At 36.5% G+C, this 20,851-nt stretch overlaps 1 long non-coding RNA gene across 1 annotated transcript; it reads right to left on the reverse strand.

Moving 5' to 3' along the window:
- Positions 1-240: 240 nt before the first annotated feature.
- Positions 241-17,450, reverse strand: LOC148184122 (uncharacterized). The gene is made up of 3 exons (XR_015772815.1): positions 17,343-17,450; positions 3,064-3,128; positions 241-366 (listed from the first exon to the last, which is right to left on the reverse strand). It is a non-coding gene; the product is annotated as an uncharacterized LOC148184122 (long non-coding RNA).
- Between the last annotated feature and the right edge of the window lie 3,401 nt (positions 17,451-20,851).

The raw sequence follows: 20,851 nt of genomic DNA on the forward strand, positions 1-20,851 counted from the left end.
GTTGTTTAGAGAGCTGTAGGTCACTTGAAAACCTTCTAGGGATGGCAAGGGCAACAAGAATTGCTTCTAGCACTGCAGTAGTATGCAAGTATAGTGTTGGAAGGGGTCAGTGATTTTGTGACAGCGAATGTGGAAAGATGAGGCGCTCAATGCCACCTTTGTCTCAGTCTTTGCTGACAATGTCTCCCAGGCACCTGAGCTCAGTGAAAGGATTCAGAAAAAAGAACAGAGAATACTGGATGAGGATAAAGATAGTGTTTACTTCAGACAACTCAAACCATGAAAAACCATGTGTTCAGATGAGTGGCATCCAGGGGTACCAAAAGAGGTGGCTGATTTCAGTCATCTTTGACAGGTCACAGATATCTGAGAACAGGAGAAAGGAAAATATTGCAGTCATATTCAAAAAGACCAATGAGTCAACTTCAGAAAACTACAGACCAATAAGATTAATTTTTTTTGCCCGGGAAAAATCAAGGAGGAAGTCCTCCTGAAACATAATTCTGGGCATATAAAGGACAAAGTTCTCAGGAAGAGTCAATACTTACCAAGTGTAAACGATTCTTGAGAAACCTCTTTGCTTGCTTTGACAAAACAAGTAATTTTATTAATGACATTAAAGTAGTGAAAGTAATTTACCTTCATTTTAATCAATGCTTTCAACACTGTCTCCTGCCTTATTCTTATATCCAAGTTACAATATTATAGTCTGGTTGGATGAATAAAAAAAAAAAATTCTAAAGGTAAAAAACACCCCAAATATGATAGAAAATAGGTGATCTTTAAAGTGTCTTCCCATACCTAGAGGCCAGTAACAAGGGGAGGAGTTTATCCTGCAACTTGTCCTATTTAAAAATTTTACCATCTTTTTGCCTTGTTCTGCAAACCAGCCTTCTGCCTCTATGTCTCTACTTCCTGTCTTGTTTCTTGTAAACTTGAAATAAGATCATACACTTTGGTCCTTTGCATCCAAACTGTACAATGTTGTTCTGAGCTGAGATACAAATAAGTAGTGCTGCTGTGCAGAGGTGGATAAAGGCTATTGCTACAATGTTGTCAAAGCTCAGAAGTATCTCTGCACATCACCACACTGCCTTTTGTGAGAAATCCACTCTTCTCATGCTCAATGTTTTACTGTCTATACTGTCTGAGGAAAAAAAACCACTGCTTTTCCATCAAACATTGTGCCAGCCTAACACAACGAAACCTTCAATTAAAGATACAATAAAGTGCTTAAGGGCAAGGTTAACTTTAGTTGAAAAAAATGATATCAAACAGCACTGTATATGTGTATATCAGCTCTCTGACTGCTGATCTACTGCTTGGCTATTATTCTCTCATGATAAACTCTTAAATCCATGTTACATACATACTTAGCATTACTCTGGCATCCACAGATGCTGAGTTACAGGATATCACTGGCTTTGAAAAAAAGCTGCATTTGCATTCATTAATCAGCATTGTGATAGGCAGTTTGCATGCATGAAGACACAGATCATGCATGTGAATTTCTCTATACACCATCAAATAAATGTTCAGTGAGCAGGTATGCTCACAAATGTATAACCAAGGAATGATACATCAAAATCAGGTTCTGAAGAGTTATAAGGGTGAACTATTACAGGATCATCAGTTTTCAGTACCAATTATATTGCACAGCCCTTTAAGTGTTGCAGCCACACCCTCTTAATCATATTCTTTGTTTACATCTTGTATTCAAGTCCTAAAATCTTCTGGTCCTGGAACAGTTTTTGAAGTAGTCTGTTTGATGGGATTTTCTTTTGGTCATAATTATTGATTTCAATTTGTTCATTATCAGCATATTATGCAGGATATTTTTAATTTTTCAGTTCATCATGTGTTAGAATCTTTCTCCCTCAGACCACCAGTGATGCATTTATGAATATTTCAGATCATCCATAAAGAAAATATAATCACAAATTCACCTTTATACTATTGTAAGATAAAATTGCATTCAAGAAACTTATTCTCTAACCTTCTCTGGATTTATTTTTCAAGGTCATATTTACACTTCTCAAGAGTTACCAGTTTTTATACACCCTTTCCCTACCATTTTTCCAGTCAACTATTTTTAGTTTACAAATTTAAATCAAGTGAGACTGTCTTACTCTGTGACATATCAAAATACAATTACACATTCTGGTAGTCAGCTGAACCTTGTCCCTAATTTGCATCCTATCTTGAGCAATTTATTTTCCCACTTGTCATGAAACTTATGACTTGAGCTGATCTTTTATAGATAGCTTGCCAAAAATGAATAATTAGAAATATAGTTCCATCTGCATTAGAATAGTTTTTCTCCAATTTTTTTTATTTAGGCATGCTATATGCCTCCCTAAAACTCCCCAAAATGATGGCAAAAGGTAAAACATTAAGGTGAGTACAATGAACTACAGTCTTGGATATTAGTGAACCTTATACCTTCTAAGGTATAAAATTATTTTATTCTCATTTAAGACTGATTTTACTGATTACTCTCACTTGAACTATGTGAACATTTTCTAGTTCTAAGGAAATTTCATTTACTCCTATCATGATGCATAAAATATTATATTCTTTGAGAAGAGGGTCTAAGGTTCTGTTTTTATGTTAAACTGTACTTAATAAAGCAGGTTTGAGAAAATAAATCACTTACTTGTCAAGCATAGCAAACCTGCTGTTTTAAAGTAACATTTACAAGCCACTTACTGATTCTGTAAAGCAGGTATTAGAACTCTGTACACACAGCTATGCTTGTCCTAAATTCCAGGAGCACAGCAGTGTTCAGGATATTCTAAGAGTTTCAGAAATGTGACCAATTATGTAACAAGATATGCCAAGAAACTTCATAACTAAAAATCAGGGCACATGAGGCATAATTAAAATGCAGATCTTCAGCAACACATTTTCAAAAAATCTCAGTAAACTGTACAAAAAAATGAAATACCATAAGGTTGCCAGAGACTTGAGTTTCTTGTGTGTATAATGAGGAGGGAATATACTCTTGCTCAGATCGATCTACGCAACAATGACAATTAACCACCTTTCTTAGAACAAGCGTACCTTCCTGTGATTTCTCCAGGTCAGAATCGGGCATGATCAACACCACAGGGTGGCACAGGGAAAGGCTGCAAAATCAGAAATTCACAAAAATAAAGCTAGCCAAGAAAATTCAGTGTCATTCACTCTACATCCTTTGAATTTTTTTACAGAGTTAGAAAAATTCAGAGCATCCTTTGAGCTGAACTGGAAGAGTTTGTTTCCCTGCTCATAAAAGATTACATAGCTGATATTGACTGTCCTAATACAATTTCATTTGGTTTAGAAAGGACTATGAATAGCATATCTCTGTTATAAACCTACCAATGCTGCCTTAATATGCCTCAAACATACACTTCCTCGCTGCTTTTGTTTTTTCATGTTCCTACTAGACTACAGAACATTTCTTATTTGGAAAGACAAGGACAGAGTGGCCTAATTACAAATTGAGTTTGGTTAATGAATACAGAAGAGGTTCTGAATTCTCTTGTTACTTACCATCTTTATGTCTCTTCTGCCAGCCCCATAAATTCTATAGCTTTATATTTACAATAATTTGATGGGAATAAAAAGATATTATAATAATTGTACCTCAAGCATTAAGAGGGAAATTGTTTTTTCCCTTAATATCACTTTGACTTAGAAATAGTGGTGCAAAGCAGGTGAGAACATAAGACAGGAACAGGTCTGAGATTGGGGCCACTAGGAGTGTTTGAACTACAGGGGAACTTGGTGACAGATAGCTGTCATTACCATTAGCAATGGTGAAAGACCTCCCTTTTATTTCTGATGATCACCACTTACAGTGATTATCAGACCAATACTTTTTCTTTGTATTGCTGCTTACAGCCCTCTGAGCTCAATGATCCAGGCTTTCACCTTATTATCCATTTATAAGTGCACAACTATATTCAACTTGGATTTCAGAATACCATAAGGAATTAGATAAAAAGCCTTACTAAAAATATGTATACAGCATCTCCTGTGATCTCCTTTTCCATTTAGCCAGTCATTTCATCACAGAACATTTTCCCTATCTTCCTCCACAATACAGAAATAGCTTCTAGTCATCTCATATAAATGAAAGGGGCCCAAAAGTCCTTGGGTCACACCTGTGAAGTGAAATCTGGAGGATGAAAAGGCAAAGGGGAGAGGGGTGGGAAAACAAGTGGTGGAAGGGATTTCAGGCCTTCAGTCTTTTCCTTGTCCACCATCACCAACCACTTCACCTGCATCACTAAACCTTATTTTCCCTACACTTCCTTTTGCTGCTGAGCTAACTACAGAAACTCTTAATACCTTTCACTTGCTCCCTAGGTCCAGATAAGCTTTGGCTTTCCTAGGCCTATTCCTGCATGCTCAGGCAAAACATTTACATTTTTTGTAAAAAAAAATAAATATTACTACCCCTTTCACTTTCTATGAGCTTCCCTCTCATGACTAAACCCAGTGGTTGTGACTGATGGTATCACTTTTGATCTGTCAGTGTGTGCATAACAGCATTAGAGTGCCAATATTTCTTAAACTTTTACATTTACAACAATAGACTGAGTAATAAATTCAGGAGATCACACCTAAAGAAAGAATTCAGCCCACACTGTTTTGCAGCTTAATTATTGATTAAATATCTGTCCTTGAAATTTCACATTTTCACATATGTAAAAATCATTCTTGTTCTTTTTTTTTTGCTAAAATCAATTTACGAGAGTGAAATATTAACATAGATACAGAAGGTATTTGAACGTGAATTTGAAATAAGAAAGTATGAGGATAGAGTAAAAGGAGGGAAAAGATTTTCAAGTGATGTATTACAAAGAAAATTGCCTGAAAGGCAGATTCCTTTCTAAAGCAAAAAAAAAATGAAAGCTGCTGTTTCTTGTTTCTGTTATTATGGTTGTAATTATTTATAACAATAAAGCCCAGAGGCATGTTATAGCAACTATTGTGCAAAAGCACAGTTCTGTAAGACGGATCCAAGAGCCTGAAAGTACATTAGTGCAAAGGGATGTAGAGGGCCACACTCCATGATGGGTTATTATTCTTTTATTTATATCCTTGTTTTCTAGTGGTTGGTAATATAAAATGTTTATAGTTCAGAAACTGTTGTCCCACATCAGAAGATGGACAGTTAAGGACTGAGACTTTATAGCTGAGGGTTCTGTATAGACTATCAAATCTGGATTTTTCTCAGAGAACACAATATAAAGTTGATACCTCTTACAGCTTTAAATCTATTTGTCAGAAGTTCAGTCCCATGTTTCTTCCTCCCCTTTCCTGTGGTCTTCATTGGACCCTTTCAAATGTACTAGATAAGTCAATCACACAGATACAAAAAAAATGTAACAAAAGCCCAAAAACTGAACCAACCCCCCCCAAAACGTTCCACTCCAAACAAGAGAACAAAGAACCTTCCAAAAACCACAAAACACACCACCCTAGAAAATAAATGCAATTAGAAGACAAAAAAAGCCAAATGAAATCCAAAGCTATACAAAAAACCCAACCAACCAAAAACCCCCAAAAAACCCTGAAAAAAAATCCCAGAAAAGAAACAAAACAAACAAAAAAGACAAACAACAAAACCAAACTACCAAAACCCAAAAAGTCAACAACTAGCTGACAAAACTGACTTACTGTAAAGAGAGACAAACAGAGCCACAACAGATACAGCAGGAATAAAATGCTTCTTCTTTCAACATATTCGGGGCATGAGTTCAACTCAAATCATGTCATGTAATACCAGTCTGGCTAAGTTTTAGAAAGTGTGTAGACAACTGAAATAAGATATATCCTTCAAAGACTTAGGCCTGTCCTGGAGCTTGGTGTGCATGACAGTTATTTTTCTCCTAGCAGAAAAATAAGAACTCGGAAAGTAACCATAGTATACTGTTAACAGACACCTTACATGCATGCACCCTTGCACTAAGTGCTGGCTACAGTACACAAAATTATATTATCTCAAGGCAACAAAGACACACATGCCTTGAAGTACGCTGCTGGTTTGTTTTTCACATGGTATCTGTCAAGGAGCTGGATAAGCAGGGCAAGAGAAAAGCTACACTTGCAAATTTTCCACAGACAGTTCTCTGGGAATAACCAAAGCCTCTTCATTATGTTTACTTCACATTACCCTAGTAAAATTAATTGGGATATTTTGAATAAAATAAAACACAGCAGAAATTAAGGCTATATAGACACCATAAAGCACAGGGAAGAAATTGAATATGTGTACCTCTGGTACTGAGGAAAAAAAATAAAAACAACCCACATACATGAACATAACTGCAGAAAGCAAATCCCCAAGCATCTAGCCTTTCAATATCTGAAAACATAATTGCTTCTATGTGTTATTTTTCCCTGCTTCTAACACATCTGGAAGATGACCTTAAAAATTAGTTGTGCATATTTGATATCAACCTGTGGAAAAAACCTGTGTACTAAAACACACCTCATGCTGCGTTGCTGCAAGCCACAGGCAATTGGTGTTATTTAGAGGGCCTGGAAGAATAGAATTTGAAAGTGGTTAACTACACAAAAAGAGCCCACGCATCCATGTACAGCTTGAGTATAGGATATATGGTGTCATTCTGTCATTTAAGCTGTCTGCAGAGATCCGGAGGGTCCTTTGTCACTAAATTTCGATATTTCACTAAGACAGATGGGATCTCTGTGCAGCCCGAGTTCAAGCTCCTCTTGTAGCAATATGCTGGCATATAAACTAGAAGCACTATATCTTTGTGGAGAAACACTAATAGTTTTCCCTTGGTAAAACAGCCTGGGTAACAATATATGATAAGATAGGAATGTGCGTGTAAGCAGTGTATATGAGTGGAATATTCAAAGATGTTTGAGAGGATACTTCCAAAAAAAAACCCAACCAACTAACCAAAAAAGTAACAAAACCCAACAGATAACCAACCGACCAAACAAGAAACCCCAAACCACCCAACAAACTAAAAGCAGCACTGATGGCAACAATGATTAATATCTGGTGGGAAAAAGAGTCATCTGTGAATGACCATGAAAATTTCGGGTAAGAAAACCAAACAAAAAAGATGAGTCATCCTTAAGTGAGGTATGAAAGAATCTTTACCATTTGAAAAAGTGAGAAGAGAGAAGTGCACCCAGAATTGCATGGTGCTGCCAAAGACTCCCTGTGGTATAATGGCCTTTGCCAGCGTGGAAGGAGCAGCTCCTAGTTTAACAGTATGAGACACAACACACTGGGATCCACACCTTTTGGGGGCTGAGGTGACACTTGCCCTTCTGGGAATCTTCACCACCTGTGTGTACACTAGTGAGCTGAAAGAAGTGGGCTGTGTGGGTACAATACCTCTGGAGCACCCACATCTCCAGTTCAGGAGTGTGGAAGTAGGGTATCCTATAGTGCCCTAAGGGAGATGGAATCTGGTCTAGTCGTAACCTGAATGTGTCTATGTCATCAAGAATTTGGAGGATTGTCAAGAAAAACCCTTCACAAATTTTTGGTCATATTTTAACATTTTATAAGTGTTCAGCTATTATAGTCCGTTCTATTGCTGACACTGATCCTCAATGTACAGTTCCCTAATCACTTGTTAATCATTCATTGCTAAAAAACAAAACAAACCAAATAAATCAAATAAACTGCTCATATCTTTGTCTCACATGTTACTGTTTCATGTAGTTACCTAAATTCTCTGAGCAAGCCTGTTTTGAAGAAGCAATGAAACACATAGATAGCTGTAGTTTATTTTTTAAGTTTTCTAAAGTTACTAGGATCATGACCTTGCCATTAAGTAAGACACTGACAAATGAGTATTATACCTGCTTACATCTCTTCAACTGGACAAATATCACTAAGGTTATCAGTGAGCAGAAGGAAAAAAAAACAAAAAACCAACTGACTTTATTATTTAGACCACAGATTTAATGCAATTTGACTGGATATAAAAGCAAAGCCATCTAATGTAACAAACTGGGAGCATACTTACTGCCAGCAAGCTAGCTGCAATTTCTGCAATGATCTCAAAGCTAATTAATCTCAAGTATTAATTACCAAGAATAAGAAACAAATGGCTGATCTAGACTTCAGTGAATTGAGACATTTGTATAAAGCTGTGAAACTACATTGCTAAGTCATCCCTAGAGGTACCAAACTGCCTACACTTCATCAGCATCTTCCTAGGTTACGATGAGAAGTGATTATCTTTCAGGAGATTAATCTCCGTGTATTAGCTGAGTAATTCTCAGTTATGCCCTATTCTCATATCTGCGCTGTTGAAAAATAGTCATGCTTCTGTTGTCACTCAAACTTTTAACAAATCTGTTTTGCAAACCTGTCAGAATTGAATGTTATACACTTTACTCACTACATAATTGGCTAACTTGATAATGTGATTTTTTTCATCTGGGTTCACTAAAGTAAAAGCTTCCACACTAAAGTCAAGGTCTCATGTTGCATACTTTTAGAGAACTTACATACATACTCTCATATATATTTATACATACATATCTACATGCAAGCGAGAAGGGGAAAACCAATCAATCACTGTAAAATAAACCTAGTCATATAGAAAGGCACCTCATTGCTACTGAGAGATCTTTTATTGTGGGAATAAGTTTTTTTCCAGAAGTTTATAAACCTTCTGAAACAATAAATAAATATTTCTACTATTAATACCACTTCAGGAAATTTCAGCAACTTTAACTGAAGGCTTCTTATTCCTATTTTGAATGCTTAAGTACCTCAGCCAATTTGAAAAAATATTCTGAATACAAAAAACAAACCAGGAGGGAGGCTTTGTTTGACAAATTTTAGCTTTTGAGCCACTGTTACAAGCATGCTCCCACAAATTCATGTAAGATATTTAAGGAGAATGCTGACGCAGCTGAAAAAAATTACAGTAAAAATCAGTTTTCTGTTATGCAGCTTAAATATGACAGACTGAGTCAATAGAAGCATTTAGCTCACCAGACACAAGTTGAATTTTAATAGGGAAATAAAAATTCTTTGGAACAGATTTTCCATATATCATCCAGAATCATTATAGCAGCTTTCATTTCCTTCAAGGCAAGTGCTAAGGCACATTCCCATCTATTAGAGCAGACATCCAATGAGCAACACCTGTTCTGCATCTTAAATACTATTTTTCTTCACACCTATCCAGTCACAAACTGTTCTGCAGTGAGTTACTCTGACTTACTCCATTGAAACTTGCAAAATTGAATATTCATAAGGAGAGATAACAGTGTTTCTTTCTTTCCTTAACTGTCCTAGCCAATGGAATAGTATTAACTTCCTGTCTCCTTTTACATAAAGGACAGGAGAGAAAGTTAATTTCTTTTAAGGAAAAAAAAAAAAGGAGAAAAATACTTTCCTTTGTCTCTTTTAACTTGATGAGTGTACTCCGTTACAAACTAACAAATGGCTATTAAAATTCTGCCACTAAGGATCAAATAGAATTACAGTTACTAGTTCCTGTGGAAGTGCTCATATGAGTGATTCTTGGAATACTTCACACAGATTCTGGCTTCCTAGGATCCTGAAATAAGGTGGAACAGAACCAATCTACTCAAACCAGAACACAACAGAGAAAAACAGAATACTACTCAAAAACTCTCAGGTTAGCCCAGAAAACAGGATGTTGATTTTTTTTTTTTTTTGTGGTTTGGGTTTTTTAATTTTTTTTTTTTTAATTGAGGGGCATGTTGGGGAGCAAAAAAAGTAGGGAAAAGGAAAATCAGTCTTAAGCAGTTCTAACTGATGATGACTTTCTCCTTGCTTGACTAAACAGGAAGAATGCAACAGTGAAAACAGACTATCAGAACACCACATAATTACCTTTTAGGCTGTTATGCCAATGCAGTGAACACAAGGATGCAGAAGGAGTAATTCTTAGGTACATAACAATAACAGTAAAACTCAGTTTCTTTGCCAGACTTTGTTTAATGTGCACTGTATGTCACCTTTGCCTCCTTCCTTTGGGCTAAATATACCTACTGCCACATAGCCTAGCTGCTTCAGCACCAAACAATTTAATAAACTTGAGCAGATTTGCCTTCTAGATAAAGACGAAAACACACCAGTAATCTCATCTTTCTGTCTGCAAAAGGAAACTAGCCTTTAATTCATAGAACACACAGTTCCTTAGGAAACAACTAACTTAAGAACCATCATCTTATGGAAAAACCTTTTGCAGTCTATGAAGCCTGCCAGGTGGTAGAGAGACACAGAAATGAGACCCCCCCCTTTTTTTCTCTCGTCAGAAAGGAATCAGCAGCTTTTCCAGGGCTTAAAGGGCTCCTATGTATCTTATATATATTCTGCATATCCGTTTTAAAGTAAATCTTGATTTGGAAAATCATTTAGGGCAGAGATTAACAAAATACCCAAACCAAAAGAAAACAGAAACCGAGAACAGAACTACCAACCAACTGAAAAACAGACCTAGAAGTGAGATAAGTATCTGGAATGGGGTTAACATGAACAAAACCGTCTTTTCAAACTGACCTGCAGTCACTATGAGTAACAAGCTAGACAACTATACCCATTTAAATTATGCACTGCATTGGAAAGTTGGTTTCTCCAGCTTCTCTCCAAGAATTCTTAGGTTGGAGATAGAAACTTGTTAGCTAAAAACATGTTAGTTAGAAACCTACTAGAGTATCCTGAGTGTTTAAAAGTAAGTTGTCTGAAGTGAGAAAGTAGAATATTGAGAGACAATGAAAGCATACAGTAATTATTTAAAATCACTTAGGGGAAAAATAGAGAAAAATCTCACATTTTCTCTAAAATTAAGGCAAAAGCTTTAGTCTGTTTTCAATGACAGATTCTTAACTTATTTAGGTGTTTTATTTAGGAAAGCCTGTACATGTGCCCAAATGGCATACTTGAATATAATTGGAAATATGACACCAAATCATTCATCGTCCCACAGATCATGATTTTACATTTCTGTCTTTTGGCTTCACAATTAAAATGTGCCTTGATGTATAACTAATATATCTCTTAATAGAAATAATGAGAAGACTTGCTTAATTTATATGAAAATAGAGAGTAGAGGTAAAATTAAAACAGAAAACTGATTTAATTATAAAGACCTTTCAGAATGAAACAGTTTCTTTTCTGTCTAGAAAAAACAAGAAAAAAATAAGCACAGATAATTACTGGAATAAAAAAAATCCTCCAAACAATGCCATGTATAAAAACCTTTTCAAATGACTACAACTGTTCAAGATTTGCATTACATTTTTCTGGCATTCATCTTCAAATTTTAATGCCATTTGGTAGAACATTTGAACAACATAATTATTTGCCATTTACTGAACTGTGTTTTTACCTCTGTAAAAGCAAAGCAGAAGGGTACATTGAAGAAACAGAACGAATTACAAGAATGTGATGTGACTTTTTATAGTATTTTTGATAGTAGATATTTGATGTTCATTATGCAGCAAAAAGATTTAACATCGTTACATAGGAAAGAATCTAAATTATTAAGCTCATGGTACAACACTGGAAAGAGACAAAGAATCTACAAGCTCATAATCTGATAATCATAATCTTGCAGATATCTCACAATCTGTTAGCAAAACACCTATATGAAGTCAGTGAGGATGAGAGCAGGGCTGGATTTTGGCTCCCATTTCCTGAAAGAATACTTTATTCTCCTGCTGTAAGTTAACTCTGACAGGCCCAGACACCAGAAAGCTGCCTGCTTACTTCTCCCACTCTGCCAGAGGAATGGAGGAAGAGTAAATGAAGGATAAAAAAAGAGAAAATTTATGCATCAAAATAAACAGTAATGGTAATAATAATAAATGCTTAATAATTGAAGAGTAATTGGAAGAGGGGAAAAAAGACAAATCAAGTGATGCAAATGCAACCACTCACCAATTTCCATGGATAGAATACTTCCCAGATAATTTCTGATCTAAAGATGGCTGATCCTCCTAAATGCCCCTCTTTTACCTTTTATTTGCAAGTGTGGTGTTATATAGTATGGAATATCTCTTTGATTAGGTCAGGTCAGCTCCCTGGTTGTGTGTCTTCCCAACTTATTATGCACCACTACTTACCTGCTAGATCTATTTATTTTGGGGACAGAGTGAGAAACAGAAGTCCTTGATGCTGTGTGAACACTGCTCATCAAAAGCTAAAACATTAATGTGTTACCAGTATTGTTTTGGTGAAAAGTCTAAAGCATGGCCCTATATGATCTACTAGAAGGAAAATGAACTCTATCTAAGCCCAGACGGGTGCACCTTTTTCATAAAAAGTAGAAGGCAGAAAGCTTGCTTTTCTCCTCATCTGAGTTTAAGACAAGGTCACTGTTAAATCCTTTGAGTAACTGGATGCAAACAACAAACACCTGTCATCTTGATAAAATCAAGTTTGCAAAATTGGGTGGAAAAATGGCTGTAACATTCCTTGATAATAATCTGAGCTATGGTACATTGGCTTGCAAGTCAAATTTGAATTCTTGGCTAAGGAATATTTGCCTGCACTAGGTAAGAGTTGTCTGGTGTAGGAGTTGGTAGTAGCAGTCCAAAATTCAGTAAAAAAGCAGTTTCTTTGACAGTCTGTACCTGACTGTGTTGTGTTTCTATTCCCTTTCTGGGAAAAATCCAATGAATTACTCTCCAATGTCTTAGGTGATTTCAGTTAATGCATCAGAGTTTGCACTTAAATAGAACAGAAACTTAGCCACAGACCGATCTCACCTGAGATCTGTGACTGCAGCTGACAGGGGTAAGAACAGCTTTCTATGCTGCCTCTGCTCTGTCAGCTGCAGGAATAGATTCTTCACCAACTTTATTTTCATCCATGTGGGAAATGTTTGTCCACATTCCCAGGAAATCTTAACTGCGGTAGCCCTTAGAGCAGCCTGAAATCAGTGCATTTATTGTGTAGCTAGTCAGCTTGTAACACAGGCATCACAGCGCTGAGCAACTGGAACAGATCATGAGTGCTTAAGACAGCTGGAAGGTCAGTGTTCTGTAGTATGATCCACTTCTAAATAAACTTCTGGGGAAATTATTATTATTTGGGTAATTATTATCAGTTATTTGTTAGGTAGATTTTGGAGGTAGTAATTTTAAATTACCTTGCTTTCATTTCGTAGATTAACCTATGCACCTGACACAGGGTTTTAGGCAAGGCAATGCCTAAAAGGTAAATAACATGAAATCTGACCTGTAAATGCCTATATACTCTACTTTTATTTTTTAAAAAGAAAATTATTTTTATTGCAATGATAACAAGGTTTTGATATTTGAAAGAAAAAAAACAACCCAAAAAGATGTATTGCAGTTAAATCATGACCAAATTTCCCTGCCATGGCCTCACGTGAATATCACGCGTGTGATGACCTTAGCATGAAAATATTCTACTTCTTAAGCAGGCTTGAGTAAATTCTTAATATTGTGTCTTCCCTTTTCATTGGCAAACTCTTAATTACTCAATTCAGGGTGAAAAGACAGTAATTTTTTTTCAGTGTAAAAAGAACTTCCTTGCATTCTTTTTAATTATATACTAGTCATTACTGTTTTGCTTAAAAGCTTTCATAACTGAGATTAATGTGAAAAGGAGCACATTATTAAAAAGACTTCATACTCAGCGACTGTTTGAAGAGGGCTCATGTAACATCAAGGGCTTTTAGCTTCAGTGCTTTTAACATAATACATATCCATGTTCATATATTTTCTTCCTTTTCAAATTAAACAATTCCTTTACCTATATAATCTTCTTTTCAAGATATTTCATAAATAATATTTGGGATATTTTTAATTGTGGGGGTTTATCTATTATTTTTTTAAATGTTTTTGGGAAGGTGAAGGCTTTACATGAAGTACATAGAACTGCCTCCATTATTTAGAAGCCAAGCTTGCAGCAGATATAGTTTGTTATATTTGTCATGTATACAATTAGTGAGAGGAATAAGTTTCAAGGACAAGAAGGAAAGTAGAAATTTAGAGCACTGCCAAGTCTGACAGCCCAAAAGGCTGAGGGTGCTGAAGCTCTGTGTTTCCAGGTCCAGCAAGTTGAGTGCCAGCAGACAGACAGTTACTCACAGTACATACACACACATAACAAGTCACAAGGACAAACACAGGCAGAAATTAATTTTCCTTTTCTGCTTGCATGTGTATCAGAATAGCATCTGTGTTTTTGTAAATGAGTTAATATAATTCTAGTTTTTTTAGCATGTGAAAAACCTCTATTCCTCTATAAGGAATAAATTTGTGTTATAGACTATCCAAATAATTGAAAGACTTGATACTTATATAATTGATGCCTCAACATGGGGATACATTCTACATATATATTTGCAACTGAAGGAAACATTGCAATTATAATATAAATTAAGAGTTAAAGAAATATCTCTGCTTGCTAGAAGATGTGGGTGGGAAGTAAACTTTTAGAAAGACTCTCAATGTCAAATGATGTTTCCGTATGTAAGGATTTTAAATACATATATTGATGCCACAATCATTGCGAGGGCATTAACAGTTCTGTAAGAATACCTTTGGGCTAAACGATCCTGGAAATTATTAAGCCAAAACATCAGCATCTCACCTTCTACAACTTAAACCAGATCAAGTAGAACTGATTCATTGTGTTCAAAGATGTTTCTAGACAGGCAAAGGTTGGAATTTCCAGTATGACTTGTTTGTGTCATTTACAAATGAAAAGCCTTTTCAAACCTTCCTTGCCTCTGTCATGCTGAATAGTCTGGCTGTCACTCTTGGACTGGATTACATTGTTGAAAGCAAATCTGTGTCACTGACCTTTCCAGTGAGGCTGAAGATGCCATGGAATGTCATCACAGGGGACAACATTCAGAAGTTCTCCATGAGAATTGATGTCACTGACACACCAACTATGAGCTACCATTGTCAGAATTAATGAATGCCGAAATATACTCCAAGAGAAATTTTGTATTTGTATTGAGGGCTACAGAGAGGCTTAACAGATGGTTAATCCAACTGATGCTATTGCATGTATATAATACATGAAATAAAGTTTAGAAAGGAGATGGAACATTTTTGGATTTTCGTTTGGAAACTTCATTTCCAGCATCTAGCAACTTCAGTGAAGCTTATTCAGTGATTGTTCAGTACTTATGAAAAGTAGCTCATTAATGTACATAGCTAAATAAGGTTTTGGGATTCTCCCCTGTTTTCTTATTGTCATAATTATTATTAACTTCACAGAAGAATTTCATATTTTTTAAATTTTTGAATCAGAAAATTTAGGAACAAGGCGTATACCGCATGAGACTGAATCATCATTAAAATCTGAAGAATTTCTAGAGAGAACAGAACATTAAGACTTTTATCTCTGGTGCTGCAGAAATAAAGAGGTATCATAAAATTTGGTCTAAATTGTATAAGGTCTTTAACAAAATGAAGACCTTATATCTAACGCACTATGGAAGGGGGCATCAATGCCTGGACTCTTCATTGATGTGTTACAGAAGAAATAAGAGATGAGGAAGATAATTACAGTAGATGTGAATCTAATAGGTTAAAGAGCTAAAATTAGCATCATACTACAGGAGAAGTTGCAGTAATCGTGGTTAAATTTAACTCGACAGTCCTGTAACTAGCAATGGGACTAAATAATATGGGACTAAATAATTCAGTAATTTCTTCAGCATTTAGATTTTCAGTGTGAAGCTTTTACTGTAGCTTATCTTTAAGGACATTTGTTCACTGCCATTACTTCAATTATGATTCTTAGTGTTTATTGGAGGATTGCATTTAAGGATATCAATATATAATTGATTTCATTTGTGGTTATATTGTAATGGGGACATGAGCACTGGTAAAACTAGAATTTCCCAGATGATGCCACAGCAGGCCAAACTTAAAAAATGAGTGTTTCCATATGACAAAATGACTGTGTGATTACAGTGCATGTTAATCTACAAGTACCACCTTGATTTCATTCCTGTAAACACCATAATTATCAATGAAGGTGTCAGCTTAAACTCGTGCTAACAACCCTAGCAGAAAGTTGCCTGACCATTATAAAGATACCTCCCTAATGTAATCATCTTGTCTCTTTACTTGTTCACTTAAGCTCATGTAAGTTTCGTAGCATTTTTTGAAGTGGTGCTGAAGAAATGCTCGGTACATTTCACTGAGTGATATTCCTTTCAGTCAAAGAATCACTGACTGGAGTCACAGCCTCTTTGTATCACTGCCAAATGCAGAGACTGCACTACCATGCCACACTGACCTAAGGTGCTGAAAGACCCTGGCCAAAGGGATGGCCCTTCTTGCACATCTGCATGTCAGCTGAACTCTCTGCCTCTGTCCAGCCTCTCCTTGTTCTGTGGCTGGGAGAGGCTTGAGTAAAAGGTCTGGTTTGTTAACTCCTTCCAGATCAAGATAATGCTACTGTCTAGCAGCAGTTTTAACACAGCTACAAAATGAACATATTTATAGCTAATACATTTATAACACACTCAGTTCTAACAAAATCTATCCTTTTGTTCAGTATGTCACAAATACTTAGGATTTCACAATGCATATCACAAATACAGTTTTCTCATTCTAAGCTGCTTTCTTAATAAAATAGAAGTTATATTAATCCCTAAAACTCTTTTCCTCTATTTCAAAGCACATCAAGCTGAATGGTTGCTACTTACACTCCGGAAGGTTTGGAGTTTATTAGGAGGCAAGTTTGGCAATACTTGCAGTTTGTTTCCTAACATCCCCACCTATAAAAACTAGCTCTAGCAGCTAATATAATGTAAATAAAAATATCTTCTTATAAATGCTTTCACAACAGTTTTCTTTTAGTTAGAACTTTTGTTTAGGTAGTACATTTAGAACCTGAGATCTGATGCAATATCAAATGTTTTACTGGCAGCATGATACTAACATGGATGAAAAAGCACACTTTGTAAAATTCTAGAAACTCTTTTTATCATTCAGCTCAAACAGAACTAAAGAAGCTTTATAATTGGTGTCTGTAAAACCTCTTCACTTGTGAACAAAACAATGACAATCACGAATCACATCTCTTGCCCCTCTTAACTGCCTAAAGCCATAAAGAGACACCTCTGCAGGTGCTGATATAGCAACATCAATCTCTCCCTTTTTCACTGGCTGGAGCTTACCCCTTTTCACAGCTCAGCTGGTAAAGTGTTTCTGGCAAATTCTGTCTAATCCACACTCAGAGCAAAGCCAGTGAAGTTTCCAAATGACACAGAATAACACACCAGGCTGCTTATAACAGAGATTAACACAGAATCTGCTACCAACAGGTTAACAAGTGGGCTTAAACTGTGCATACACAGATCTCAGCTTGCCTGTCTTAGAAGTAGTCTTGAGATAGCTGCTACTTGGTTGGACATCCTGAGTGGCATAGCCTCCAGCACAGAGATGACTAGGAACAATAGCTGTCAGCACAGCTAGATATGAAAGAGAATGTCTGTCCTGAGCCTCAAGCCAACCATTTAAATTGTCCGTGTTTACCTGGCTGCTTTTGCCTGAAGAGGAAGGATCAATCACAGGAACCACTCTGCTGGAGGTGACTGCCCTCCCAGTTCTGCTGGCAAAAGGGTAATAATGAGCAGCTGGAGGGCATAACTATAACAAGGGTCTTCCACCTGCAAGCCAGCTAGGGAGATTGCTGTCTACAATCTGTTTGACTGATCTAACTCTGCTAGCTTTAGTGCATAATATAAACCTAGGTTAATTAAAGTTGCTTTCCAAATTACTCTGTGTATAAATCCTTAAATTTCTGTGATTTAATCTCTATTTTTATTTAGCTATATTTTCTGGGTGAATGTTCCTTTATATTAGTTTATATTATTAATAAATAACATAGTATACTTTGTCTTTTTGCAGAAAACCTTTAGATAAAAGCATAGTATTATTACTTTTTTCCTAAGCTTAATATTTCTCCTCTACTTCTGGTTCACCTTTTGAACTAAGGGGGAAGTTGATGCTTACAGGGGTGTGGGACTTGTGACTGGTTGCAGGAGAAGGACTTTTGGGGATTGTACAAGACGATGAGATGTTCAGAGAACAATGAAAGGAGAGGAAAGGGTGCCTGAGGTGTTTTGAGGAGTAGCTCAGGGAATCACTTAGGCTGGAATAACCTAACACTTCTAAGTCCACCACTATGCCATGACCCTAACCATAATACCTACATGTCTTTTAAAACAGCTTCAGGATGTCAACTCAGACACTTCCCTAAGAAGTTTGTTCCAATGTTGGATAACCCTTTCAGTGAAGGACCTTTTTTTATGTCCAAACTAAACCTCACCTGTCACAGCTCTAGGCTGTTTCTTCTTGTCCTGTCATTTCTTTGCTTGGGAGAAGATGCTGATCCTCACCTTACTGCAATCTTCTTTCACGTAGCTGTAGGGAGCAATCTAGGTGTCTCCTGAGGCTAAACAACCCCAGCTCCCTCAGCTGCTCCTCATAAGGTTTGAACCCCAGAGGTGTAGGAAACAGGAGAGTATGGTTACTTGCACAGTGCTGGTCTGTGCCCTTACCTGACCATGCCGTATACTCCATCACCACAGTCTGTATTATTTTGTCATTAAATTCTAACTAATTTCTTGGGTGAATTTCTTCTTTTCACATGCACGTGTATGTGTATGGGAAGTCTAAGAGCCAGTGACTGGAGTGCCAGAGTCCGTGTGTCTGGGTCACCAGCGAGAACGATGAGTGTACACAAGTCAGTGTATGATCACAAACAAACATCAAGTCAGCCTCACTGGTGAGTAGGTGGGACCAGATACACACACGAGGGGGATCTGGAGATTGACTGTGCCACCTCCTTGTGTATATGAACATCTTGGTGGAAGGTAACGGGGAAGAGGGATGGTCCAGGACTGGTGTATCTAATACCTCTTTGTTTGAAGGGATACATGTATCTACATGTGTGAGTGCAGGTCTGAAGACCTGCAGCTGGAGTGGGGCTATGGCCTTCAAGGTGGCATGGCCAGATGCTACCAAGTGGGAATCCTGGCATCCAGGGGCAGCAGATCCCAGATGCTGGATGAGTGAATATTATTTACTTATACCTGTTCCCACTACTGGCTTTTTATCCTGGTCAGCCAGAGAAGGGAATGGGATGAGGCTGTTGGTGGTGTTTGTGCTTGTGCAAGTGCCAGCATGTGTTGATCAGCGTGTCTGGCTCAGTATACAAGGTAGCACGTAGTGTACAGTACATTTATGTGTGTGCTGACTGAGAATACAGGCTACTGGTTGTACCCAGTGACAGCCTTGATCTCTTGATACAGCTTTTGGCAACTCTCTATCAATGTGCGTAGCAAATGGCATATAAAGTCCTTGAGCTTTAGATACGCTAAAAACTACTTATCTACACAAGTTGTATGCATGTTATATCAAATGTATATATTAATTTTTGAAGAGAATATGTAAATTATTTTTTGCATAAAATTATTCTGTGTTTTTTATAAAATATTTCTTACACAGAGTGCTCTCAAGTACATGGTTAAGCAACATAAGTTCTTAAAGCAATATGTAACACTATTCCAAAGATGTAGGCCCAGACAGGAGATACTTTACTGGTAGTAGTAAGGTGCTCTCAGCAAATGTCATGAAGATGGATAATTGAGAAAGGACTGACAGCCAAGATGGGGATTGTATCACCTGAATTCCCACCTGTCTTACTGCCACTAGAAGACTACGCTGATATTAAGTAGCAACAGCCCCTGGAAGAATGCCTGTCTTCAGAATTTTCATCACAACAAATGACAATGCCACAGGAAATGAAGGTACACTGGAAATAATGTGAGGAATTGAAGTAGTTTTACTGGATTCTAGATCCAAGTCCCTTTGGCCAGTAACCAATCAAAATGAAATCTAATTAGGTGTTCTGCATACACGTGAGAGAACATAGCAATATTTCTATAAACATTAAATATCAAATTATATTTATAAGTTGATTAAAGACAATAATTTCCCCTTGAATAGGTGGAAAAATATACTTAATTCAATGAGCATTGTAATTCTTCTACCACAAGGTAATCAAATAGCTGTCTGAGTCTTTTCAATTGTGAGCAATTATTATGTTATTTTAAAGTCAATTTTAATGTTAAAATATTTTAACCTTGCTTAGAAACAAGTATGTAACTATGAGTTTGTTATGTTTTGAGGGTTTTTTTTATGTTGCTTGTTTAGGAACCAGCTTTTTATGGAAGACCAAACCTTAAAATATTTAAATGTGATTAAACTGATTTAATATATGATAGTCCCACCTGTATGTCGTTTCTGATGTACAGCTGCCACACAGAAAATTGAAAGATAAGTAACATGATTACAATCAGATTAGTGAGTCTGCACAAGTAAATGAGATTGTAAATCCATATGAGTGAAAACTTCACTTCCTAGTGAGACCACTTTGCATATCATTAGCTTTAAATGAATTTTCAACACTCACATAAGATACTGACTGGCAAATCCAACCTTTTTAATAGAACTTTATAAGTCCAGAAAACCCCCTATCTTCTGGGACACAGACACTATTCCTTTTTCCTAGGAAAAAAACTCTTAACTATTTCCTGCTGGAACTTTTCATGTGATATTTAGTTCAAAAGGAATCATTCATGTAGATTGATCACTGATGAAATTGGAAGAAGTGGGGGACTAGGGCACAGAGAATTTTTGTTTTCGTTATGTCTGGGCACCAGGATAAAGAGAAATATCATCATTATACTGACGAAATATCACATATATAGTCAAATAACATTACACATGTTCAAAACAGTATGCAGCTGCATGGGGGTGCAGTAAAATAAGGGATGGTAAAGTGTGTGTGTTTATATAGGTATTTGTAGAT

The sequence above is a fragment of the Pseudopodoces humilis genome, chromosome 6, assembly GCF_049639895.1.
Source record: "Pseudopodoces humilis isolate 2021_Gansu_Grassland_sample_001 chromosome 6, ASM4963989v1, whole genome shotgun sequence".
NCBI lineage: Eukaryota > Metazoa > Chordata > Aves > Passeriformes > Paridae > Pseudopodoces > Pseudopodoces humilis.